Genomic DNA, 26,676 nt, shown 5'->3' with positions numbered 1-26,676 from the left:
AAGACACTTTGCATTGTGCTCACATTCCCTTAAATGTTGTTTCCCAAGGTGCTCAGCCTCTAGCCCAATCCAAGTCTCTGAGAGACAGACAATTGGACAAAAGATACATGGGTTGGGAAAGGGTGGAGGCAGTGAAAGGAGAAAGCAGCCTTCCAGTTAAAGATCAACCTCAGTTTAAAGGTCACTTCAAGCCGGCTGGCCTCAGCGGAGTCAGGGTCAGAGGGAGGAGCAGGGCAGGGCGGGACTGGGTAGCTCCATCTCACTCAGGTCCAGCAGAGCAGGTCCAGCCTCTTTGTGTACAGGGTGTTCCTCTTTAGTGCATTTCAGTTCATCTTCCAAATCATCAGGTGTCTTTCCCAGCATGGCTACCGGTCTCTCAGCAAGCTCAGCACGGGTCCCTGCATCCTTGAGTTTATCAGTAAGAATCTTGATCTCTTCCTCATATTTGTCTTCTTCTGGAGGATACTTTTCTTCAGCGACACTCAGACACCTCATTCTGGCCCATCAGTCTGATCTGCTCATGCATCTCTTGGCAACGGGACTCTGCCAGCTCAGCACATTCCTCTGTGCATTCCAAGTCTCCCTCAATAATCACCAACTTATGAGCCCCCTTTTCATACTTTCTGTCTCTTCTGCAATGTGCTTAGCTTCTTATAGGACTCTCTTTCACGGCCCGCGTAGAAAGAGTTCCAATTCAGGGTTCAGCTTCTGGAGAAGGGCCGCACACAAATGAAAAGAGACTTGAAGAAATTCAATTTGGCGATTTGGGGGGCCAGGCGGTAGTCCAACTCTAGTGGGAGAACTACTACTGCTCTGGCCCTGCCATCCCCTTTTATTGAGGCTTTGGGGAAAACATCTTAAGCAACATAAACAGAAATTTACATGTAGCCCTTAGGCAGGAAATAACAGAAACTTACACATGACAAATAAGGTAGATTCTGCTTCAGCTAACAAAATCTCAACTAAAGGTTAGAGCAATTAAGGTTGTTGACCAGCCTTCCTGGCTTCCTGTCAACATCTCTTTTTCAGTGAAACTGATTTGGTTTCCAGCATCTCCCCCGTTTTCTTTCCTTAAAAAATTTTGCATATGTAGACTAGAAATAAACAAAAAATGAAACAAGCAATGCTGAGAGTCAAATGAAATCAGTCTGCAGTAAGTTTCTTTCTGGGCCAACAGTTTTTGAATCCCAGATTCAATGTCAGTTTTTTGAGTCCAATTTTAATGTCCAACAGTTCTGAGTCCATGTCAGCAATGGTATCCGGATGGTGGAAAAATGGTGGCAATGCAGGTCCGACCTCTGGTTTGGTCCTGGACAACCTGCAGCGCACATCTGCTGACTGCTCGTATGGCAAGGTGTCGTCAGCATCTTCCATCTCTGGTCTGTTTTTCCTCTTGTCTTTATGGCTGGAGCACTCCTGTCAATTCCTCTCTGTTGCAGGAATCCACATGGTCTTGGAGTTGTTTTCTGAAAATATACAAACATATCTCGACCAAAATTAATAAAGGAATCTTTTCTATAAATCTTACTTGGGATACTTTTAATTTTTTGCCCAAACAATTTTTCTTTGACTTATTTTGGTACTATGTGTGTTTTTCATGGCCGTCTTACTGTTATCATTACAAATGAAAATTGGTTTTCAAAAGAAGAAATTTTTCTAGATGTAACTTACTTACAGGACATTTTTTCTTACATGGTATTTTCCACTATCCCCCTTTTTTCTATTTAATTATTAGGAGGCTTTTGGAAAAATTTTTTATAATGCTGTTTTGATAACTTGTAAATTTTAATTTTTTGTACAAAAACTATGACTGCTTTAGGGTTTATTGTATGTTAAACAATTTTACCACGAAATGGACTACCAATAGAAATTTTGGTTAATACTTTAGGAACAGCCTGTTGTACAATTAAATTTTCTTGAATATTAACACATTTCATTTAGCCAATTTAAATTAATCTGAAAACTTGACTATTTTACTGTCAAATTTAATACTTTAACAACAATTTTAGTTTACTCTGTAAATATTAATGGAAAAGATTATATGCATCCTTGAGAAAGCCCTGAGCACTTGTAGATTTAGGCTGGATTTAGATGTAGGACAGTCGCCATCAGCCACTTCTCTGTTGTTTGGGTCTCAACAAGAGCTGTGCCAAGTCTCTTGTTTGTAGCTGGGTCTCAATCTGAGCTGAACCAAATCTGTTTGTTGCCTGGGTACCAATCTGAGCTGGGTATGGGGAGCATGAAGTAGCCATGGGGCAGGAGACATCCCTCAAAAGGGCGAGTGTTCAAGCCCCTGCAGCGTTGGGGGGTGAGGATCTGTGCCTCACCTTTGTTGGCCCCCAAGTCCTCTCCTGATGGCCCTCTGTGGCTGTGCCTGTCTTAGGTTGTCCCTCCCTTGAGGAATCTTACCCGTCATTGGCTAACCAGCCATCCTCCGGGGCCAAGCAGGGTGATGTGAGGTTCAGTTCTGTCTCCTTGGTAGCCTATGCCCTTATGGCCTCCATGCCCAGTAGCTGCCTTGGGATCCCCTCGCCTGCTGGTGGGGCCCCGGCATTGATCACATATCTTGGGGACCAGGTTTCTTCTCCAGGGAGATCCCAGCTCACGCCATTGTGTGAGAGACAGATTCATGGTACCGGCCACCACGAGGCTTTAACCTCAGCATGAATTGAAAACTCTGGCAACAGCTGTGGGCAATTGGATTGTGACAAGAGGGTCCCTCTTTGCAAATAAGGCAAGAAAGGCCAATATAGAATGCTCAAGTGCCTTCCCAGTGAGGCTTTCCACACAGTGGAAGGGATTAAATCCTTTCATGTCCTTTTAAATTGCTGCCAAACATTCAAAAATTAGATTTTTAATTTTGTTTGGAATAATTGTACAATATGCTGTTGTAAAATATCAAAAATTATAAATGACATTGTAGAATAATACCATGCAAGGATATTCTTTGCTCTAAGCCAGTGGCAATTCAAATTCAAACTGGCTGTCAATTTCTTTTAGTATAGACAAGGTCTTAGTTACATTCTCTGCACCTCTCCCAGGAGCAAGTAGTGATATTCCTCTACTTTGGTGCAAACCAGAAACCTCTCTTTAATTTTATACACAAAGGAGCATTGGTTTTATTTTGTGTCATACAAAAAGGGAAGCTGGGTGGCAACATCTGTGTAATTATACTTCCTTGCCCCACCCATTTTCTTCCTGGATGACCAAGGTGCTTAGTATTATTGGTGACTACATTGGCAAGGGATCAGCCCACATAAGGGCTTTTACCCATGAATGGTCAGGAACGTAAGTCCTAAACACTTCCACATTTGTTCCAGGTAATATTACCGTACAGATGAATACTGCTAACATGGCAAGAAAGACATTCTCAGGTGTCAGGCGTCTGTACTGTCTTCTTCACCATGCCCCAGGTGTTCTCCAGGCTGTTTGCTGTCCGGCTCGTCCTCCTGCTCATCTTCAGTGGACTGCTTGGAGTCACTGCCCTCTGTAGCTGGAGTAGTTGATTGTCTGCAGCTGCATGGTGTGGCTCCAGACGCAAGGTCCTCATTAGTCTGGCTAGTTTCTCTCCTGGATCCCTGTTGCAGTTTAATATTTCTAGCAGGAATCCACACTGGTTTGGAAAAATTTTCTGGGAATATACAAGCATACCCTCTGCCAAACGTTAACAATGGATCAGGTCCCTTCCATAAACCAGATTCAGGATCCTTCCATTTAACTAGACCATTTTCTTTTGTTTTACTCTGATGCCAATGTATTTCCATAGGCGTCCTTCCTTCATCATCACAAGTGAAAAAGTTTAAAGTAATTAAGGCTTGGTGCAGCCTACCTGCAGGTGATTTCTCCATCATCCCACCTTTTTGTTTTTCAAGTTGGGATTTTAGCCGCTGATGCTGTCGTTCAATAATGGCCTGTCCTTGGGAATTATATGGTATTCTTGTAATGTGCTGAATTTTCCACCTTTTACAAAATTCCTGGAATTGACAGCTTGTGTAAGCAGGCCCATTATCAATTTTAATAATTTTTGGAATTCCCATGATGGCAAAAGCAGCTAGGCAATAATTAATAACCTGTTTTGCTGTTTCTCCTGTAGATGCAGTAGCCCATAGGACTTTTGAAAAGGTATCTACGGAGACATGTAATGCCCCAAGGCGTCCAAAGGAATTATAATGTGTTACATCCATTTGCCAGATATGGTCTTTTAGCAAACCTCTGGGGTTGACTCCTGTGTTAGGCCCTTGAGGTAGATGTAACATGCAAGTTGGACACTCCTTAATAATCTGTTTTGCCTGTTGTCGAGTGATTGAGAATTGTTTAGACAACATTTTGGCAGGCTGATGTAAAAGCTGATGAGATTCTAAAGCTTCTTTCAATAAAGCAACCAGTTGATCAGCCTGTGCATTTCCTTTTGTTAAAGGACCAGGTAAGACACTATGAGCCCTGATATGAGTGATATAAAAAGGATATTGTCTCTGTTGTACAATCTGCTGAACTTGTTTGAATAGTAAAAATAAACTTTGGTTACTAAGCCATTTCAATCTGGCAGTTTCAATTCTATTCACTAAGTTTGCAGCATAAAAGGAATCAGAGACAATATTAAGAGGTTCTTGGAAATCCTGCAATGCAGCCTTAATAGCTTCTAGTTCAATTCTTTGTACAGAAGTATGACTGGTCAGTATGACTCGGTCTGAATCTATTGTATGATAGGCAGCTTTCCCATTTGATGACCCATCAGTAAAAACAGTTAAAGCTCCAGGAATAGGTTCCTGCCTAGTATTTTTTGGTATAATGATGGAGGTATTATATAAAAATTGTAATAATTTATCTTTTAATAGATGACAGCTAAGTTCCCCTGAATATCCACTTAACCCAATTTGCCAATTTATATCAGTCTGAAATAACATTTCTATTTGCTTCCCAGTGAGGGGGAGGTAGATACACTGGGGTTCTTCCCCTCTAAGCTGTTTACGACGTTTCCTAATTTGAAATAATAATCGGGACAATAATTCTACATATGTAACTGCAGTTTTAGAGGATTGATGCCCTAAGTGGACCCATTCAATAATGGCAGGAGAATTTTTTTTTGAAAGATGACTCCAGTGGGACTATTTGCAGTAGGGTTAATTTGTCCCAATAAAGGCAATTCGGGCTGTACCCGTGCTACTTGAGCTGAGGAAATTGCCTGCTCAACCCTTAGCAATTCATTCCTAGCTTCATTAGTTAAAGTTCGGGGAGAAGAAAGATTAGAATCACCTCTGAGTAAACTAAATAAATTTGTCATTTCTCCTGTAGATATCTTCAGATAAGGTCTTAACCAGTTAATGTCTCCTAATAATTTCTGAAAGTCATTTAAAGTTTTAAGACTATCTTTTCTTATCTCCACCTTCTGAGGCCTAATGCTTTGGTTTTCAATTATGGTTCCCAGATATTGGAAAGGTATTTCTTTTTGTACCTTCTCTGGAGTGATTCTTAAGCCCCACGTTGGGCGCCAGATATAGGACTCTCTTTCACGGCCCGCGTAGAAAGAGTTCCAATTCAGGGTTCAGCTTCTGGAGAAGAGCCGCACACAAATGAAAAGAGACAAAGAAATTCAATTTGGCGATTTGGGGGGCCAGGCGGTAGTCCAACTCTAGTGGGAGAACTACACCTGCTCTGGCCCTGCCATCCCCTTTTATTGAGGCTTTGGGGAAAACATCTTAAGCAACATAAACAGAAATTTACATGTAGCCCTTAGGCAGGAAATAACAGAAACTTTCATGGACAAGGTAGATTCTGCTCCAGCTAACAAAATCTCAACTAAAGGTTAGAGCAATTAAGGTTGTTGACCAGCCTTCCTGGCTTCCTGTCAACATCTCTTTTTCAGTGAAACTGATTTGGTTTCCAGCAGCTTCTTTTAGTTGGATTTCCTGGAGTTCCATCTTTTCTTCATCATTTTAAGCTCGGTTTTCAGTAACCTTCATACCTCTCTCACTCTCATCGGCAGTTTTTTCAGCTTCCTCCAGCTTTTGCATGGCAGGGGCCAGGCGTTCCTGAGCACAGTCCAGCTCCCCTCCAACCAGCTGGATCCTAAAGTTCAAGGAGGCCACCTCAGCCTCAGCCTGTTCCTGAGCTTGCCTTTCTCCCGCCACTCCCCACTGGGGGCACTCGGCCCTCTCTTTGGCATCATGGGGCCCCTGCTGCGGAACCTGGCTCTGCCTCAGTGGTGGTGATCCCTACCATGGTGCCCACCCAGCTCCTGCTCCCGTTCAGCTTCCTGCCTCCTCTGCACCATGCTGCAATGCTTCTCAGTTGCAAAAATTTTGATACTGCAATTTGTCAATGATAATTCAAAAACCAAAACTGTAGGCCAATTTCACTAAAGCTAATGCAAAACTCTAAGTAAATCAAACCTAGTAGCATATTAAATGATTCATAGGTAAGTAAGCTTTCTATTAAAATTATTGGTGTGATTCAACAGTAGAAAATCTGTCAGCACAGTTCACTGCACCATTAAATTAAAGAGGGTAAAATACACGATTATAGCAATAGATGCTGAGAAAGTATATGACAAAAGTAAGCTCTTTCCTAATAAAAATTCTAATAAAAAAATAAAATTACCTAACATATTGAAGTTTAAGTAATCAATAGTAAATACTACAAATGGTGAAATATTATAACGATTTCCATTCAGTTATGAAAAAGAAAAATCTTATATTTAACTATTGTTAATTCAAATTTGTTAAACTTCCAAGACAAAGCTTCAGCACAATAAACTTAAATACCTAATACTATAAATTCACAAAAGTAAAATAAACTATTCTTATTTACAAATGAATGAATGACTTAAATGATTTTTAATCTAAAATATTACCATAGAATCCATGAGAATTTAGACATATGAAAGCCAAGAGACCAGAATGACAGAATGACCGGTCACTATGACACACACTGCAGCAACCAACTGGCCTGATCAGGGCCCTAATTTCCCCCACAGCCTCTCTCCCACCCAGCTGGCCCCACCCTCAATCACCCACCCCCACCCCAATCAGGGGTGGGGCCTACCAGCCAACCTCCTGGCCTCTCCACTAGGCTGGCAGGCCCTAATCACCTGATCAGGGCCAGGGCCGGGCTAGGACAGGGAACCAGGGGTGGGTGGTGGCAGATACAGGTGGTGAGAGAAAGAGGAGGGGAGAAGTTAGGGAGGAGGGGAACCTGATTGGCCCTTATCACCAGCCACCCCAGAGACTCTTCCCATGCACAAATTCCGTGCTCCGGGCCTCTAGTTGTTATATAAACTTAGCATGAGGAATCTCAATAAGTCAGGGACTCCAGAATCATTGGAATAATAAAAAAACAAACCTGGCCCTCAAAACAAAAATATCTCACATATCAGACTATGACAGAAAATAAAATACCAATGACTTAGAAAAAATTGCAACTGGGAGAGAGTGTATTTTACATAATTTCTTGCCAGTCTTATAAAAGAAAAGTAGCCCAATAGAGTAACTGAATTTAACAAACTATTTACAAGACAGGAATTAAAATGAAAAATGAGCAAATAAAAATGTTTCATTACACAAGTGGTCAGAAATATGCAAATTATAACTGCAGTGAGACTCCATTTTTTGAAAATTAAACTGATCTGTGGGAACCGGTTTGGCTCAGTGGATAGAGCGTCGGCCTATGGACTGGAAAGGTCCTGGGTTTGATTCCGGTCGAGGGCATGTACCTTGGTTGTGGGCACATCCCCAGTAGGGGGTGTGCAAGAGGCAGCTAATCGATGATTCTCTCTCATCGACATTTCTAACTCTCTATCCCTCTCTCTTCCTCTCTGTGAAAAATCAATAAAATATATATATTTAAAAAAATAAAATAAAAAATAATGCTTCACCCTATCTTTAAAAAAAAAAAAAGAAAAAAAAGAAAATTAAACTGATCTATAGTTAAAAACAAATAAACTAAGTGTAACAGTCAATATTGGAAGAAAGCGAGTTGCTACAGTCTTTGGGAATTGATACAGCAACAACATTTCTTAAAACTAAAGTACTATGACTTCTGTCCCTGGAAAGCCACATTGGGATTTATCCCAAAGACATAAAATGTGCATGTCCAGCACTGGCCTTGGTGGCATAAACCTAATATAATGCGTGCTGATGGAAGAACTATGGAATGTTATGTGACTGTGTAAAAGAATGTGTTGTGTGTTGTTCAATGGGAAAATCAAATAGTAAATTAAAGGATATAATATGATTCAGTTTTTATATAAAATAAATCCCACATGTGTTTATGTTTCTGGGAACAAGAATAAAGGTGTGGAAAGACATACCTATTCGGCTGTGTGTTTGTTGCTGTTGAATCTTTTCCTCTTTTAAACATCCCTTACATTATACATATTTTTAATTTTAAAAAGTAAAAAATAATACTGAGGCAAACAGAGCAATATAGAACAAAAATATACAAAGAACAAGCTAATTGTGCCCCCATCCCATTTCTCTGCTCCTTTTCTCCACTGCCGCCTCTCTGGTAACAATGCTAACAGCCCAGTGTGTGCCCTTCTGCACCTGTATCCTTGTCTAAACAAATACAAATATATACAAGCGTATCTCAGACTAATGGCTTGCTGATTCCTGGTGAATGCTGACATAGGACTTGTGACTGACTGCCTTTTTATCACTATGCCATCCATCAGGAATATTCCTAATGTACAAGCTGTATACAAGTGATACCCAAGAGGAGTATTCGTGTGTGTGAGTATTTCTTTCCCACACCCCTCTGATTACTTCACATAGACAATTTTAGTTGAGTGGATATATCACAAATGTTTGGACAAATGTTGGAAGATGTGTGTGTGGGGTTCGAGGGGAGGGTGTTGGGTGTGTGTGTGTGTGTGTGTGTGTGTGTGTGTGTGTTAGCTTGGATTGATTTGGGATTTGTATTATTATGTTTGTATTTTCACTGGTCACTCTTCTCTCTGTGTCTTTCATAGGCCAGGCTATTAATGTAGAAATGGAAGAATAGAAAGATATTGATGAGTAGAAATGGAAGAATAGAGAGATATTATTATTTAAAAATATATTGCTTCATTTTTAAAATGAGCCGTTGCTAGGTTTGTAATTTAGATAATTTAGTAGGAAAATATTAAAAGAAAAATGAATTTATTTATACTGTGTACTATGTTCCAAATTTTATTATTTTTATTCCATCATATTCCTATTATGTGATACTCTATATATGTGAAGAGTAATTAAATATTTAGAATGTATGTGAGAAATCTATCAAGAACAATGTAACAGGTTAATCAGAAATTGTGAACCAGAGGATGCTCAATAAAATGGCTTATTAATCCTAAAAATAATGAGAAGAGTCATTTGACAAGAACAACACACAGTACCAGTTTATGGATGTATGGTCCATTAGTTCATTGAATTAATCTGTCTACCTATAAAGTCAGCGGGGAGAAAATAAGACTTGCATAGACCGTTCGAATGAAAGGATGGCTTGAAACACCAGATACCAGCCTAGATATAATACCTTTAGCTTCGCGTGTCTACAGCTTGCATGCTTTGGATACTGTGAAACAAGCATACTTCCTTTTGGAAGGACCTTTGCCGGCTGTTGACACTAAGGTGCAGCCAAGGGCCCTGGGCAGAGGGTAAAAGCACAAGCTGGGACACGGATTTTCTGGATTTGCATGGACTTCCTGAATTTGCATCCTAGCCCCACCCCTCACTGTGTGACCTCTGTGCTCCATTTCTTATCTGTGCAACAGGGGTAGTGGTAGCATTGAACTACAAGGTCAGAGGGAGGATTCACTAACCTAATATATGTAAAGCACTTAGAACAGTGCTGGGCACCTGCTTAGTGCCATAGAAGTGTGTGCATTATTATCACTTCGGTTGTTGTAGTTAATACATGGTTGGCTGCCATGCACCAGGCCAGTCTTCTGACTCAGAAGCTCCCTCCCCAGGAGAGCCCTTACTAACGCACACCAGGGCATTCCCAAACTGACTCTCCTGGCTAGATAATCAGTATAAGGTAAACAGCAAAAGATTCTGAGAAAGACAAGGAGGTGATATTAAAATGGAAAATCAGGGGAAATTTGAAGCCTACACTATTTAGAAAGTTTGGCAGTCACCAAGACTTAGAGCTTCCTCTGTAAATTATCCCACCCCCAACTTGTTCCTTGTCCCAATTACCATGCATTAATTTTTTAACTAAGTGAAAGTAGTTTCTAAAATGAAAGTTAATAGCATCTTAGCCAGAGACAAAAATAATCTAATATGGATAGAATATAGGAGCTTACTCTGAGATCCTATCATTGTATCTATTTTGAAGCAACTCAATTGTCGGTCATGTGACTTCTATTCATTGGTTTATTATTGTGATTTTGTGTGTGTGTGTGTGTGTGTGTGTGTGTGTGTGTGTGTGGAGGGTGGTACATTTCAGATAGTTGCAGTAATTGCATGAATCTCCTGCTAAGTGAAACATAGGGATAGAACCATTTTTTCCTGCCAACCAACACCCCCTTCCAACCTCATCCTAAACTTGAAATAGTCTTTTCTCTTCCACCCGTTTAGTCACTGAGTCTCAATCTTTAGATTAGGGGTGTCGAACTCAATCAGAGAAGGGGCCAAAATCTAAAATCCAGCCTAAATCGTGGGCCGAATGGTTTACTGAACAGTCATAAACTGTCATTGTGATGGAAACGCAGCGGAGTGCAGTGATGACAGCGTGGTGCGGGCCACATTGCAAGGCCTGGCGGGACAGATTTGGCCCGAGGGCCTTGTGTTTGACACATGTGCTTTAGATTATCTCTTTCATTATATCTTCCCCATTCTTATCACCAACACTCCTTCTCACTGATGTCATCTCATAACAAGATTACAAACATATCTTCCTATCTGGATTTCCTGATTCCTCACCAGTCCATTCTCTATCAATATGAACAAGGCACTTCCTTCTCTCAATGACATTGTCTTCTCTTAAATTCTGACATGTCCAAAGGCTGGGACCATGATACAGTCAGGTCTATATTTCCAGGTTTTAACGGTCTGCCCAGCACACAGCAATCATGCAGTGGGGGGATCTTGACTTTAAATTTGACTTCTGGGGCTAGGAGTGCTGTCATTAAGCTAAATGCTTTTATTTGATGAAGATGAGCTTCCAAGCCTTCTGGGGTAATGTGAGCTTGTTTAGGAATCAGAAGCCTTCTTTGTTTTTGTCTATTCAACCTTCTCAAATGCCTGCAGCATGTGCCAGGAGGAAAGTCTAAATCTCATGCATGAGCACTCAAAAACCTGTTCTCCAACTGTTAGAGACAAAAAGAATCCCCGAAGAAAAAGTGTCATGAGTATAATCTGATCATAATTTTGGTAATAACCATTTTGATGAGTAATTTATGCAAAAAAGAAGTCTTACAAGTGAGTCATTTCTTTGGTAGAACAATAGGTGGCAGCAAAGGGGGCTAATCTTGGCTCCCCACTTTTCATAGTAATTAAAACTGAACATTGCTTTTTGTAGATCATTCTAAATCCTATCTAAAAATTAATAGAATTTATAAAAACTAGTGTGCAGTTTTGTTTTGCAATTATATTAAAAGGCATTCAGCTTTTGAAATAATATTTCTGGGGCAAATAGGCAGATAAGTGGATCTTTAAGAGCTTTTTAGAATGCTCCCTTTTAAAAATACAAGTTACTATTTGGTAGATCTAAAAATAAGAAAATAAATCAATTGAACAGATGGTTTGGCTTCCTAAAAGATGCTCACAGGACCTCTCCCTTACATCAGCCAATTTTTTTCTTCCTACTAAGCAATCTGTCTATCACACAACATTTCAAAGTTTTTTAATCACTAATTTAATTGATTATATAGATTCCTGTTTATTTTTTTAATCCAAAACTATTTTTTACAGAAAATATTCTATCTAATAAAAGAGTGATATGCAAATTGATCATACCTCCACTTTACCTACAAGCCATGCCAACCACCCAATCAGGAGCATGTATGCAAATTATCCCAACAAAAATGACTGTGGCCATGGAGCCAGCAGGCAGCTTGGATTTCCCTGGCAATGGAGGAAGATAAGCTTCCTGCACATCCTGGCTGACCGTGGACTCTGCTCAAGGCTATAAAGTTTCAATTATAGAAGATAAATAAATCCCAACAGAAATGGCTGTGGCCACTGAGGGAGCAGGAGGCTTGGGTTTCCTTGGTGATGGAGGAACCAAGCTTTCTGCCTGCCCTGGCTTGACCTAGCCTTGGCTAAAGACTACAAAGTTTCAATTTTAGAAGATAAATAAATCCCAGATGCTAGGGCCTCTGCTTGGGTCACTAGGGGGCGTGGCCTAAATGGATGGTTGGACATTCCTCGAGGAGTCCCAAATTGGAGAGGGTGCAGGCTGGGCTGAGGGACATCCGCCCCCAAGCAGGAATTTTGCACACTGGGCCTCTATTTACATTTAAATAAAGAGCATTAAAGTTTTATACTATGTGAAAGAGTTTATCAATTCTTGGAAAATGAAGAGTGTATGGCCATTATCCTAATCATCTCAAAGGATAAGGTTCACCTTGACATGAATTACCTGGACAATTGACTAGCTCTTAAATTTTATTATTGATGCGATTGTAGTTGTGATAACTTTTTATTTTAGAGAAATTTTCCTGATGCCTTTCATCTTATTTGCAGAGATGATTAAAGGCAGAGGGAGGGAGAAAGGACTAAAGTCCTCTGTGCACCCAAAGGTGGCAGACGGAAAACGAGGAACCAGTCAGCCCACTGAAGCAGCTCCAGCTGTGCCCACACTGAGGACAGTTACAAGCCACACATGGGAAGCCTGGACTCCAAGGTAATTACTGGGATGGTTTTGAATACTTTTCAAGTTTAATGATCTTTTTTTTTTTTTTCTTCAAATGAGATCATCTGTGCTTTTAGAAACGGAGCTTGTGGGATGGCCCCACACTTGTGTTGTCGTTTTAAAACTGGAAATGTGGAGGGGCGATGTTTACTGGGTAGCATAGGTCATCTTGAGAGGAGATTAGACTCACCGGGGGTCTTAAATGAGCAATGGGTATTTTGTCCCTCCCTCCTGCTAATGGCACCTCTCCCTGCCTCAGGCCTGTGTCCTCCTACCTTTTCTTCATACCCTTCAAAGCTTACGTTCTGATTCCCACATTTATACAAATATAAATAATATAGGAAGAACTTCGGTTCAAGTTCTACAAATGCCAGCCTCCTAGCTATCAAGTGGAGGGAGCTCATAAGGCGTGGAGGTGGGGAATGTTCAGGGCATTGAACTCCCATCAGTCCTTGTACTTGCTCCTTTCTCTGTTTAAATAGAAAGTAGCTGAGCCCTGCAGCTACACACAGCTGAGACCTGCATTTCACACAGCTGAGACCATCCCTGCAGCTACACACAGCTGAGACCTACAGCTACACACAGCCTAAAAACCATCCCTGCAGCTACACACAGCTGAGACCTGCAGCTACACGCAGCTAAAACCAGCAGCTACACACAGCTGAAACCTGCATTTCACACAGCTGAGACCATCCCTGCAGCTACACACAGCTGAGACCTACAGCTACACACAGCCTAAACTATCCCTGCAGCTACACACAGCTGAAACCTTCAGGTACACACAGCTAAAACCATCCCTGCAGCTACAGACAGCTAAAACCAGCAGCTACACACAGCTGAGACCTGCAGCTACACACAGCTGAGACCAGCAGCTACACACAGCTGAAACCTGCAGGTACACACAGCTAAAACCATCCCTGCAGCTACACACAGCTAAAACCAGCAGCTACACACAGCTGAGACCTGCAGCTACACACAGCTGAGACCTGCAGGTACACACAGCTAAAACCATCTCTGCAGCTACACACAGCTGAAACCATTGCAGCCGTGATATAGGACTCTGAGGCGAATAACCTCTGTATCACTGTAATGCACATTTGTAGCCAATACAATCAGAAATCTAAGCAAACAAGCAAAAACCAAGGTCATAGAATGCAGAGAATGTATTCATGGTCACCAGAGGTGGAGGGTGAGGGTGGGCAAAATGGGTTAAAAAGTACAATCTTCCGTTGTAAAATAAGGCACAGGATGTCATGTACAGTGTGGTGACTACAGATAACTATACTGTGTCCTGGATTTGAAAGTTGCTTAGAGAGTACATTTTAAAAGTTCTCATCACATGAAGAATTTAATTTTTGAAATCATGTAGTAAAACGTAATAACTAGACTTATTTTGGTGATCATTTTGCAATATATACAAATATAAAACCATTATGTTGTCCACCTGGAACTAATGCAATGTGTCAATTATATCTTGATAAAAAGCTTTTTGCAATTGTTTTACAATGGTCTGGGGCACAGAGGTTCCCACATGGAAATCAGACCTTCTCTAATGAAGTGGTTTTGAGAAACAAGGTCAGCAACAACACTGATGCCTCTGAGGACTTCGTGTCTCAAAAGAGAACATCTGGGCTTCTTCCTGCGTGTGTGTTTCTATCCCACAGCAAGGGCTAGTCCCGAATGGAAGAAACCCTAAAGTCAAAACGTGGCTTACTAACAAGGGCGAGAGAGCAGGATCCGCTGATATAGTGAAAAGGCAATGGACACAGAGGAAAAAAGAAAGGAGCGTCATAATAAAGGAATTTTGTTTTGGGAGCAGGAAGAATCACACGCCAGGGCTGCCATGTTTAGTCAAAAACATGTGGAAACTATTCCTGGTCAGCTCGCTCTTGGCACCTGAACAATAACTGTGGGTGCCAGGTCATGATCAGGCCCTCCTGCCACGGGCTTCCGAACAGGAAGAAAAGGAAGCGTCTGAGTCAGGTTCCAGAAGGGGACAGCAGCGTGCATGTCCTCCCGTGTTTGGTTATCTCTCAAGGAAAATAAACCTGGTGCCACCTGGACTGCCACCAGGACAGGTGAGGATGATGCAGATGGACTCGGGCCGCCTTCTGTTCCCCGGTAGCTCTGTGGGAAAGGAGAGATGTGGGAGCACAATCCCATCACTCACAAACAGGAGCAGAGAGAGCGCGATAACATACACTTTACCGCAGATTCAGGAGGCGTCAGAGCACGCTGAAGTCTGTGGGAAAGCAGCCTGTGGGACAGAAATTAAACCACAGCGTCGGGACATCTTTCAGCTCTGCTCAGTGCAAGCCATCGGTCACGTTCTTGAACGGATCCCATCCATGAAGCAAAAATAGAACTGCAAGGGGCAGGCCACTGTCTCTCAGTGACCAATGTGTACATAGTGGGCAGGGGTCCTCATTGAAAACTTGGTTTGGAGAACCAGATCTCCTCCAAGCCATTCCAATAGCTGAGACCCCCAGGATTTCAGGATGCAGAGAGAACATTTGTTTGACTTGGGGAACTGTAATTATGATCATAATAATAAATTACTAGTAGCCCGTTGCAGGACGATTCCTGCAAGAGGGCTTCCTGCTGCACTCTCCACCTCCCCGCCTGCCTCCCTTCCGTCTCCCCTGTCCCACTTGCTTGCTTCTCCGCAGCTTCCCTCCCTTCTGCAGCATTTGGCTTTTTTCTATGCAGACTTGATATGCAAATTAGCCGCCATCTTGGTTGGGTTAATTTGCATACTCACCCTGATTGTCTGGTGGTCATGACTTGGGTGTAGTGAATGTGCAGCCAATTTGCATATTACTCTTCTATTAGATAGGATTATCGGGTGTATATTAGGTGACTATGACTGGGTTAAGCTTGTCATGTGAATCCCATAATTCTCACAAAACCCAATGGGATACACCCCAAGAGGTCCACAGTTCTGGACCAAAACCCTTGAGGAAAGAATGGATTTTGGAATCCCAAATGTTTTGGATTCTAGAAAGGCAATGTGATACATAGACCATATTTTGTAACCCCATTAGAAATGTTTTTAGAGAAGTATACTAAAATCAGACAACAATATATACAAATTAAAGTATAAGCATTTCCACTAGAATGGGATTAAAGGAGACAAAACCAGGTAATGATTTGGCACCAAATAAAATTGCTGTAAATCTTAAAAATATATTTTTCCAGGTATTTTGGATTTTAAATTTGTGTATGAAGATTTGGGACTCAGTTTTTCCTAAAATTTATGTCTAACATTAGTGTGGTACATTTGTCACAATCAATGAGCTAATGTTAATATAGAATTATCAACTAAAGGTCATACTTTTATTTAAGTTTTCTTAGTCTTACCTAATATCTTTTCCCTTTCCAGGATATCCTATCACATTTAGTTGCCATGTCTCCTTAGGCTTTTGTGGAATCTAATAGCTCCTCATACTTTCCTTGTCTTTGATGACCTTGAATTTTGAGAAGTACCAATCAGGTAGCTTGTAGAATGACCTTCAATTGGGATTAGTCTGATGTATTTCTCAGGGTAGAACTGGGGTAGTGGGCATAGGGAAGGAACACAGAGGTGAAGTATTGTCATTATCACATCATGTATTGGATACACACTATCAACATGACCCATCGCTGTTGACATTAACCTTGACCATGTGGCTGCAATAGTTTTCGATGTTGTATAGTTATACTTCCCACCTTTTCCCCTCTCAACACTCACTATACCAAATCCCCATTTCAGGAATGGAGAATTATATCCCATTTTACCAAGAGTGGAGTATCTGTGTAAATTATTGGGAATCCTTCTGCCCAAGAGATTTGCCTATTCTCCTTTGTTTATTATTCTTTTAATCACCTATGGACTTGTGAAAATTTATTTTATAATCTGGGTTATAATCTAACATTATTTTGTTTAAATAATTTCAACTTTGGTCATTGGGAGTTCTATCATTAAACTCATCTTATCCCCTACCCAAACCCTACAATCAGTCATTTCTTAATGAGCTATGTTTCTTTTACTGAAGAATGATATTAGGAACCAAGATCAAGGTGTTCGATGTGCTCATTGCTACAAGGATTTCCGGGGTGCTTGTTTAATCTTCAGGAAGAAGGAGGAGGTATCTAATTTTTAAGCCAGTGTTCCCCAGAATTTATAAGACAAGAAATATCAAACCTCTGTGGGAGCTGATGACACAGACCTAGGATTCTGCACATTATCACATGTAATGCTGGCATAATATCTTCCTCATGTCTTATTTTTCTTTGCAAAATAAATATTAATGCAATAATTTCATGCTTTCTCAGAAAAGAGACAGAATGATAGATCCAGTAAGAAGCCACTATTAAGGAAGAAGCAGCCTCTAATGAGGGGACTAAAACAGCACAAAGTAAGTTATCACAGGAGACCTGAACCACTCCCAGCTTCCTTTGTGTGATACCACACAGTGTGCCCTGATGGTGGGGCACGGGAAGAAGCTAGAAGAGGCTTGGGGAGAGCATGCTATTTTCCTCCCTGCCGAACCACGTAGGAAATAGTTCCAGTGACTTAGCATGTGACAAGCTCTCAGCTATTATCCACAGGAAAGTGCCTTTCTGAAGCATGGCGTGTCTGCAAGTTGTAGAATGACAGGCAGTCCGAGAAAAAGCTTTTAGCACGTTCTCAGCGGTAGCTGACCGTAAACTGCACGGCCTCTCTGTCCTGCTGAGAGGTTGTTCGCGGAGATCTGCGGAGTGATTATGGTATTTGTGAGGGTGAGGAGCATTTAGCATGTCTTCAGCCTTATTGTGCTTCAGTGTAGCTTATATTCTTATTCTACAAAGGAACTAATTTTAAAATTCACAGAAATGCACGATGCATAAAATCACGATGTCATAGAGTATCAAAACAATCCCATTTTGATGTTTTGGGGAGTAGAAAATAAGATTTAGGCAAAAGCAGATTTAGCATACGGTATCTGAATTATGACACGGGCAAGGGAGCTGGGTTGCTTTGTGAGAAACAAGTTCTTGGCCAGCAATGCCAATGTACTCAAGATCTGGCCCGACACAGAGCATGCCACACCACTGAAACGCCAGGACGTGGACCTGCGGACTCTCAAGTAAGAGAAAGCCACTAGACGGGTTCTCAGAGCCGCCACCCAGAAGCCACTGACTCAACACTATGGAGACAACCAGTGGTGTTATTGCCAGGTCTAGCTCTTCTTACCAACACAAAACTCGGAATTATAGAACGCCCAAATGGGGATGCATGACACATATCAGTCCTTCCATGTTTACCCGGTACCATGCAAGAGCAGTGGCACTGCATAGAATGCACAGTCTGCTTACTAGCCTGCTTTGCTGGAAGTTTGCAGAAACAAGGGCATTTTGCTCTGAAATGACAAACCTGCTGATCTCAGGAGAGGACTGTTTCGTAGGGACTTTCCAGTCATTTTTCAGAACCGTGGCGAAGGGCCCCTCATTCTGGAGACGTGACTCAAAGAGGGACAAGGCTGATGGCTGTTCCTAAGTGCAGGCTCTTTCCTGGTCCTGACCGCGGTGCATCTGAGAGGAAAGCAATTAGAATGCCATCAGAATTAATGGGACGCTATTTTCACGTCAGCAGATACAATTTCATGGAGGTTTCATAAACAACAGCTAGCCCATCTGCCCTGAGTGACGGGTTATTGCAGGTCGTTGAGTCTGAACGGCTTGTCATTCAAGGATGAGGCCCGTCTCCTGTTTATTTCTGCGTGCCTGCTGCCTTTCACGGTGGCTCAATGGATAGAGTAGGGGTGTCGAACTCAATCAGAGAAGGGGCCAAAATCTAAAATCCAGCCTAAATCGCGGCCGAATGGTTTACTGAACAGTCATAAACTGTCATTGTGATGGAAACGCAGCGGAGCTCAGTGATGACAGCGCGGTGCGGGCCACATTGCAAGGCCTGGCGGGACAGATTTGGCCCGCAGGCCTTGTGTTTGACACATGTGGGATAGAGACTTATCCTGCTTCATAATGCTTAAACCAGGACTGGTAAAAGCAGACACAGGTTTGGACTGCCATGAGATTTCCGTATTGATTCCCCCCATCACAAACAACAACTCAACGTATCAGCTGGTTTCCTGTGACAGGCACTATTCTAAGTGCTTTGCATCCTAATTTACTGAACCATTACAGGAAACCTACGATATCACCTTTACCCAAATGAGTAAACTGAGGCACAGGGACGGGAAGTAACTTGCCCAAGATGCTGTGGCCCAAGCCTGCTCTGAAGTCGGGCAGCTGCATATCTGGAACTGGGCTGTCAATAACACCCTTCACCTGCCCACCCCACCCCCCTCCGATACTCAAGGTGCAGAGGAGTTTGCAGAAGGATGCAAACCTGGCCCCACTCAAAATTTTTGGCATTTTCGGTACCTAAGCAGCTTACATGTCTTTTTTTTTTTTTTTAATATACTTTATTGATTTTATTCAGAGAGGAAGGGAGAGAGATAGTTAGAAACATCGATGAGAGAGAGAGTCATCGATCAGCTGCCTCTTGCACATCCCCTACTGGGGATATGCCCGCAACCAAGGTACATGCCCTTGACCGGAATCGAACCCGGGACCTTTCAGTCCCCAAGCCGACGCTCTATCCATTGAGCCAAACTGGTTTCAGCGACATGTCTTGATTACTACAACTTTTTACCAAGATCCACTTTATTGATAATCAACTGAGATTTCCATCGGTTTTTATACGCTTAAAATAAATCCCTTCTTACAACACTCAACTTTGAAAATGTCAAATGCCTCTAATAACGGGAGCTAGATTTCACCTTGTCAGGACACTATTTTTAAGCAAAGTTGCTATCCACCCACCGGGAAGTCCTAGAATCTGAGGGACATAAATGAGTGAAATATTCAGACATAAGCAAGTCTTTCCACGTCTTTACTGTATGCGTCTAAAATACAGTTAAGTTCCTTTTGCTGCGAGGGAGAAACCAATGCCTGCTTCCATCAGACCCCAGCCTGGCCCAGCACAGGTGGTGGTCAGCAGGCTCCAGGCATAAAGCACCTGCCAGCTCCCTCCTCGCCTTTTGAATTTCTATAGGAACCAGTGCCATTCCCTGGGAGACCTTGGCTGTGCTGACGGGAGGGGGGGAGGGGGGCGCTGTCTTTGCAGTGATCTCTGTTCTTGGCTCAGAGGCATGTCTCCCCTGCCTCTCCCGCCTCCTCTCCCCAGGCCCAGCGCAGCCAGATGGAGGCTGCGCCAATCAATCCATCGATCCATCTATCATTAAAGCACCCTAAGGCCTCAGCAGACATGCTTTCAATCTCGACATGCCTTTTGCGAACAGTCCTCAAATCCTTTAGCTTCACCTGCGTCAGGTCCTCCTTTGTCCAAAAGCTGTGATCTGTGGGTTCATTGATTCGCCCGGTCAACAAAGATTCCCCAGGCGCTGCGGCTGCAGACCCCGCGGAGCCACCGGACATTAACCAGTGTCCTCCCCCTGGAAAGCGGGGATTAAACAGAAGGATGCAGGGAAGGCCTTGGGCACCTGGCTGCCCTCGTGGCCAGAGAGGGGAGCGAGCTCATGTCCAGCCCCGGGGCCCCATCATCTCTGGGGAACCCATAACGGACAACTTCTGAGAAACAGGGAGCTGGGGGAGGGGAGGGGGGAGGGGGGAGGGGGAGGGTGTGGACCATTGCAGGCGGGTGCCTGATTTTGCTTGAAGCTGTGTGGAAAGCCTCACAGAGGCAGGCATTGTTCATATTGACCAGGATGTAAGGAGGCGGATGTCAGGAGTGGACAACAGAAGAAAGGGCGCCTGGGCTGGAGGAGTGTGTAGTCCTAACGGGGCAGATCAGAGGCACCTGCCCTGCCCAGTAAAGGGGGGTGCTCTCATGAAACTAGGGCTACACCTTTCTCCCCGTCTTCAGTGGGGTGGGGAGCTGGGTCCGCAGCTTCTAGAATTGAAATAAGACATTAAGAATATACATCTCAGGTAAAAACTGCTGTTTGACTTTTAACCCCTCTAGTCTGGCTCCTGCACCTGGTTAAACACAGAATCCGCTTCCAGGTGGAGACCTGGAGGCTAAGGCAATTTTCCCTTGCCTGGGACCAGGACCACAGGAGATTGATTCCCACTCACTCAGTAACCTACAGAGATAGAAACTGTAGATAACCTCTGAGCTCTGCCTCTGTGTTATCAGCTATCGCAAGATAGGGCCACATTCCAATGTCCAGCAGGATGTGACTAGCAATGACCCTGCGGGCTGACCCCAGTCTTTAGAATGTAGTCTTTAGGATTTAGAATTTGGAACAAAGGAAAATTCCTGTGGTTTGAACCTTTAAAAGGGACTGCCTACCCCTGAAACGGTGCAGTCGTGTGGAGTCCACCTGTGTGTGGTGCTCTCGAGGCTGTCCTGGCCAGTTATTTCAATAAATCCTTGCCTGCTTTATTAATCAATCATCAGCTTCTGGTGGTCTTATTTTGAACCCAGGGTTCAACCCCACAACAGAATGACCCCCATCAAATGCAAGTCGGTTTCCTTCTTCCTCCATAATTCTTGGGGTCCTTCTAGCATCTCAGCGCCCCACCCCCACTACCCCTACCCCACCCCCATCTGACCTGGAAGCTGAACATTCCCTGTGTTTTCTGCTGGTTCCTGCTGATGGTCCTACAGCCAAATGCACAGCCCTGTTTTCTGTCTTCAAGGCGCGAGGGGTGTCACGGGAAAACAGAGCACACATGGTGCTTGGTGTGAGCTTTAAACTAGGACAAAGTCACCTTCAGGTACCACCTGCCACAATAAGAAAAGCAAACACAAAAGAGGCTCCCAAGTTCATTCACACAGGCCTTACTGGAGCCTCCACTCCCTACCCAGCCCTGCTGGCCTCCTCCTCTTCCCTCCCTCGCTTCCCATTCACTCCACCTCTGCCTCTGACTTCTTTCCTGTGTTTTTCCCATTCTCCTCCCTGGCAGAGGATTGTTGTGTCAGGCCGAGCGCTGTGTCCACTGCCTTAGCCCTTCTCTCAACTGGGCAGTGCTGGCTTCCCAGGCGGCCCAGGCAGTCACATCCAGGAGAAATCTGCTCTCCCTCCTGCCAGCTCCGTCAGAGCTTCGCAGGTGAGACAACCCATCTTCATGCACCGTGCGCAGCTGTCACCGTTAAGAAAGAATAAAAGATATAAAATATGGAAATAGTGGTTTCAGTGCACAAACACTTGCTAATAAAATTATTTTTGTATAGCATACGCATCCCACATTCATAAATATTGAAACAGGAATTTTTTTTGGGGGGGGTGGAAGGGGGGAGATAGGTTTAGGAAATTTTAGAAATAAAGAGGACCATGGAAGAAGCACAGTGCCTTAGAGCAGCAGAAGGTATATTTCCATAGGATAGGGAAGCTGAAAAGCTGTAACAGGTACATTTCCATGGAATGGGGGAGCTGGGGACAGTAAAAGGTCTGTATTTTACAAAATAAAGAGAAGGAAGCCCTGCATCCAGAAGGAGAAGAAGAAAGCCCAAAGGAAATAGGAAGATAATAAGGAAAGAGTGGGGAGAACCTCACAAGTCCCATGTGAAGTTCAACCTTTGAGCTCTGGTTACTATAGTAACCAGTCCAAGGGAATAGTGACCAATCAGGGGGAATATCAAGGCACCAGGATCTGCAGCTTTTATAAGCCACGGGGGAAAGGCACTCAGTGGGACTCTCCCCCCTTCCCTACAAGGGAATCAGTTCTGTGGGACTCTTTCCCCTTCTGAATGTGGGAGTCTGCTGTGGGACTCTCCCTTTCCCCTCCTGGGAGACTGTACTTGTTCTTCAATAAATCTCCACCTTTGCTATACACCTCCTGTCTGTGGATTCATTCTCTGGCTCCGGCAGACAAAGAATCCAGGACATCCTGCCCAGGGAACACCCCGTGTTCCAGTCCAAAAATCCTGCTTCAATATGATGATGCTGCATGTTTTCAGGAAGGAGAGCATGAGACATGTCAGTATCACTAGTACTAATATTAACACGTAGGACATACATAGTTTTTAAACGTTTCTGAAACAAAATTTGATTCAAACTAGTCCCTATCAGCGAGTCTTGATTTTGGCCTCTGCAAGGAATAACATTACGTCCCACAACTCCCTACCTCGCTGCACTGACACAGTTTAAAAACGGGGATCCCTCTGCCTGGCAGGCTTCCCAGGTCAGCCTTCCCTCCCAACACCATTTCCTCTCCCATCCCCTGAACACACACCCACACCTGCACGTGCATACAGTGTGCACACATAGCACTAACAAGTGCTTAGCTCTGCTTATTGGATAAATGAATGCATTAATGAGGAAAAATGCATTGTGGACACATTACTAAGTTGCTATGTAATGAAGGAGAAGTAAAACTAATAGGCTCTGTGACTGACCATCCCAAATCTGTGAGCTAACTTGTCCCCTTGTAAGGATGGTAGCTGCAATGGTCTGTTCTGTCTACCCCCCCTCCCACCCACCCCCTAAAAAAAAAGATTTCCTAAATGCTGTTTGATGACCTGGCATTAACAGACTACAGCTTTCTTTGTTCTAGAAGCTTCTTTATTCAATGGAAAATTGTCCATTACAAATGCTCAGAGAAGTTGGGTAGGACTGAAAATAGGTGATGGAATTTAGCTATTGGGAGATTATTGTTGTTTCCTTTAGAACAATTTTTATTGTTGCAAAGATAGTTACATTGTAAAAGGTTGAAAATAAAAGGTCATTCTAAGAGTGACTGATGATTTCTGGTTGTAGAAGGTAGTTTACAGACCAAAGAAAGTGACAGTCTGTTAATGCCAGGTGATCAGACAATTGTTCACCCTCACTCCCTCTTTCTAGAAACTCTGTCCTGATGTCTGTATCCCACACTCTCCCCTGCCTAGTAACCCTGGGACATTCCTCCTCCTTCATTTCTTGGATTGTCCTTTGTAAACTCACCCTGTGTGTTAGGAATCCCAGACTAGGATCATCTAATCTGGAGCCAAATAATCTCCCTTGGACATACACTCCCACTGTTTTCCTTACATACACATTATAATTATATTTTTAGTTCTCACCTATTTTCCAGCTTCTAAATCAAAATTTCTAATAGTCTCCTGGAAAAATAAACTTTAATATGGTGCTACTCCAAATTAGCATCCAGAACAAAATTTGTAACAAGCCTGCCTCCACACGCAGAATGCCCACATACATATCCATTAGAGAGGAAGTGTGTCTAGTGTCACTGGGGCCACACACCTGTTAAAATGTCACTCTCTTCACTACCGGTTCCGTGGCTCGGGACAGCTACCTAGCCTGTCTGTGTTTCACTTTCTCTCATGTAAAGTGGGGATTATAATAGCACCCTGAAGATTGTTATAAAAATACAAACAGGTTATTCATGTAAAATATTTAGAAAAGTGTTTTTTATGAATTGAATGTTTGTGTCCTCCTAGATTCACAGGTTGGAATCCTAAACCCTCGTTGTGATTATAATAGGAGGTGGGCCTTTGGTTGGTCACGAAGGTGGAGCGCTTATGAATGGGATTAGTGGCCTTAAAAGAAGACATTACAAAAGAGGTTTACTTCCTCTCTGTCTGCTCTCCACTCCACCATGTGAGGATATAAGAGAAGACTGCCATCTGCAAACCAGGAAGCATGTCCTTTTTACAGAATTTACCAGGCGACTGAAAAGTACACAGGAGTATCCAGAGATACGGGGGGGGGGGGGGGCCGGGGGGGGGGGGGGGGGGAAACACATTTATTTCCAGATTTACTAGTACAGTTACTCAGGGGAGTCTCTTTCCAAATCCTGAGCAAACCAATATGGAGGAAGCTTTCTTTTTGGTTTCTTTGTCCCCCAAATAAGGATCAGACTTTTATGTACTTTGCAAAAAACACCTAAAGGCCTGGCCTGGTGCCAACACTGATAACCCTCTATGGGGGTTGTGTATGGTTCATGGTTTATAGCTTCTGTAAAATGTCAGTATTTAGGTAAACAGGTCTTGCAAGAGCAGATAATTAAGGAAGGGTCAGTGACTAGATTATAGGCTAACAAGAATTGAGATTCTTGATGGTAGGAACTATTTCTCAGTCATTCTAAGCAGTGCCCAGAATGTGGAAGATGGTCAGTGAAAGGTGTGTTGAATAAATGAAAACCTTACCTGCATCTGTGTTCTCAAATTAATTGAATGGGAACCTCAGTCCTACTTTCAACTCCCCCTTCCCCCCCACCCCCATCAATCTACGCATATTCTTCCGGAGCCTCTGCCCCCATCTCTGTTAACACTGCAGGTCCTCATCACATCTCTCCAACTAGGTTCTCTGTCAAGGTCATGATGTGTATCATCTCTAGGTTTCTTTCATTCAAAAGAAAGAAAAAAAAAAGATCTTGGTTGATCTTTTTTTTTTTTTCAGGTTGAAAGCCTCTGTTACATGCTGCCTACAGAATAAAACCTACACTCTCCAGTATGATGTACCAGATTTTCCAAACCCTGGTCTCACCTTATACTGTCTCCTGACACTTTGCTCAGTGCTCCTGCCACCGAGCTTCTAAAAGTTCAACAAACACTCCGAGGTCCTGTCACATCCAGTTCTTCCTCAGCCTGAAGGCTTTTCCCACCTCTGCCCCCAGAGTCTGTTATCCTTTCAGAGCCAACCTGAGTGCTCACACCTCTGCAGGCCTCGCCTGCCTCCCCCAGGGAAGCTTCATGCTCCCTTCAATGATTCTACCAAGCTTTGTTCTTATCTCTTAATGACATTGATCAGCTTTTATTTAAAGAAACATAAGAACTTTGGAGGGAGGGAGTAGAAAAATGCCTTAGGGATTACAGTGAAGAAATAATTTGCTCTTGCACATTTTGCATTAATCAATGAGTTTCTACCTCCAGACATAAGTCAGGCCACCTAATAGCCACGGTCAGCAGCCTCAATGCTCTGCCTGGGCTTCAATTTGCTCTTCCACAAAGGAGCCCACACAGGGCCACAGAGAACAGCCAAGGCCGCTAGGTGCTTTCCACCTTCCCTGTCCTGGTGACAGCCAGCCGAGAACTTCTCCCTCCTTTTTGCTGTTCATTTAGGGAAAAGATTAGAGAAACTCAAGGTAAAATAAATGCAAAGTTTCTATATCCAAGTTTAAAGTCAATGCTGTGGGGGATGCTGCTGGAAGGGGGCCTGGATTAAACCCCAGCACAGCTGACTGACTGAGGGGCCTTGGCTAAGACACTTGATTTCTCAGGGATTCAGTTTTCTTTCCTACAAACATGAAACTGATCATATCATTCATATGGACATTCTTTTCCGCTTAAGGTCCAGTCAGGACAAGGGAGCAAACAAAGGCAGAATTCCACTAAATAAAAAACGTAGAGCACACTGAAGAAAATCTGAATGTAATAAAGTCCAACTCAGGCAACTGAAAATTAAACATAATGGCCACATTAAGAATGCAGGCCAGATCCTCATTCTTCTGATCTCAAATTAAAGTTCCAGCTGCTGGTTATTCAGCATAAATGCAGTTTTGGAAAGGAAGCAGATTATTTCCCAATATAGAGACATGTGAAAATGGACAAATTAAAATAAGTCATGCCAGGGTTCTTGTTTGTGCTTGAACATGTGCATAACTCCGTGGCCTTTTACAACGGCTTTCTGTCCTTCACATAATTTTGTGTTTCATAATTAACACAATTAACTCCCTTTCATTGAAAAGAGAGAAAAAATGCCTGCCCTTGGAGAAGCAAATTATCTGAACTGATTCCATTTGTACTCCCACAAACAAGTAGAGGAATGAGGGCCACATTCTTTCCTTAACAATTACAGGCTGAGAAGGCTCCATGTGGCAGGCCTTCCCTTTTCATCCACCCCTCCTTGCTCT

General features: G+C 43.0%; 1 long non-coding RNA gene across 1 annotated transcript; it reads right to left on the bottom strand.

Annotated features, from left to right (window-relative positions):
• Window positions 1-26,178, bottom strand: LOC118718448. The gene is made up of 3 exons (XR_004987818.2): window positions 26,168-26,178; window positions 19,877-19,887; window positions 1-627 (listed from the first exon to the last, which is right to left on the bottom strand). It is a non-coding gene; the product is annotated as an uncharacterized LOC118718448 (long non-coding RNA).
• Window positions 26,179-26,676: the final 498 nt, after the last annotated feature.

Source organism: Pipistrellus kuhlii, unplaced genomic scaffold (genome assembly GCF_014108245.1).
Source record: "Pipistrellus kuhlii isolate mPipKuh1 unplaced genomic scaffold, mPipKuh1.p scaffold_m20_p_14, whole genome shotgun sequence".
NCBI classification, from domain to species: domain Eukaryota; kingdom Metazoa; phylum Chordata; class Mammalia; order Chiroptera; family Vespertilionidae; genus Pipistrellus; species Pipistrellus kuhlii.
Note: the sequence above shows the minus strand (reverse complement) of the source record. Positions and strands in the feature narration are given on the sequence as shown.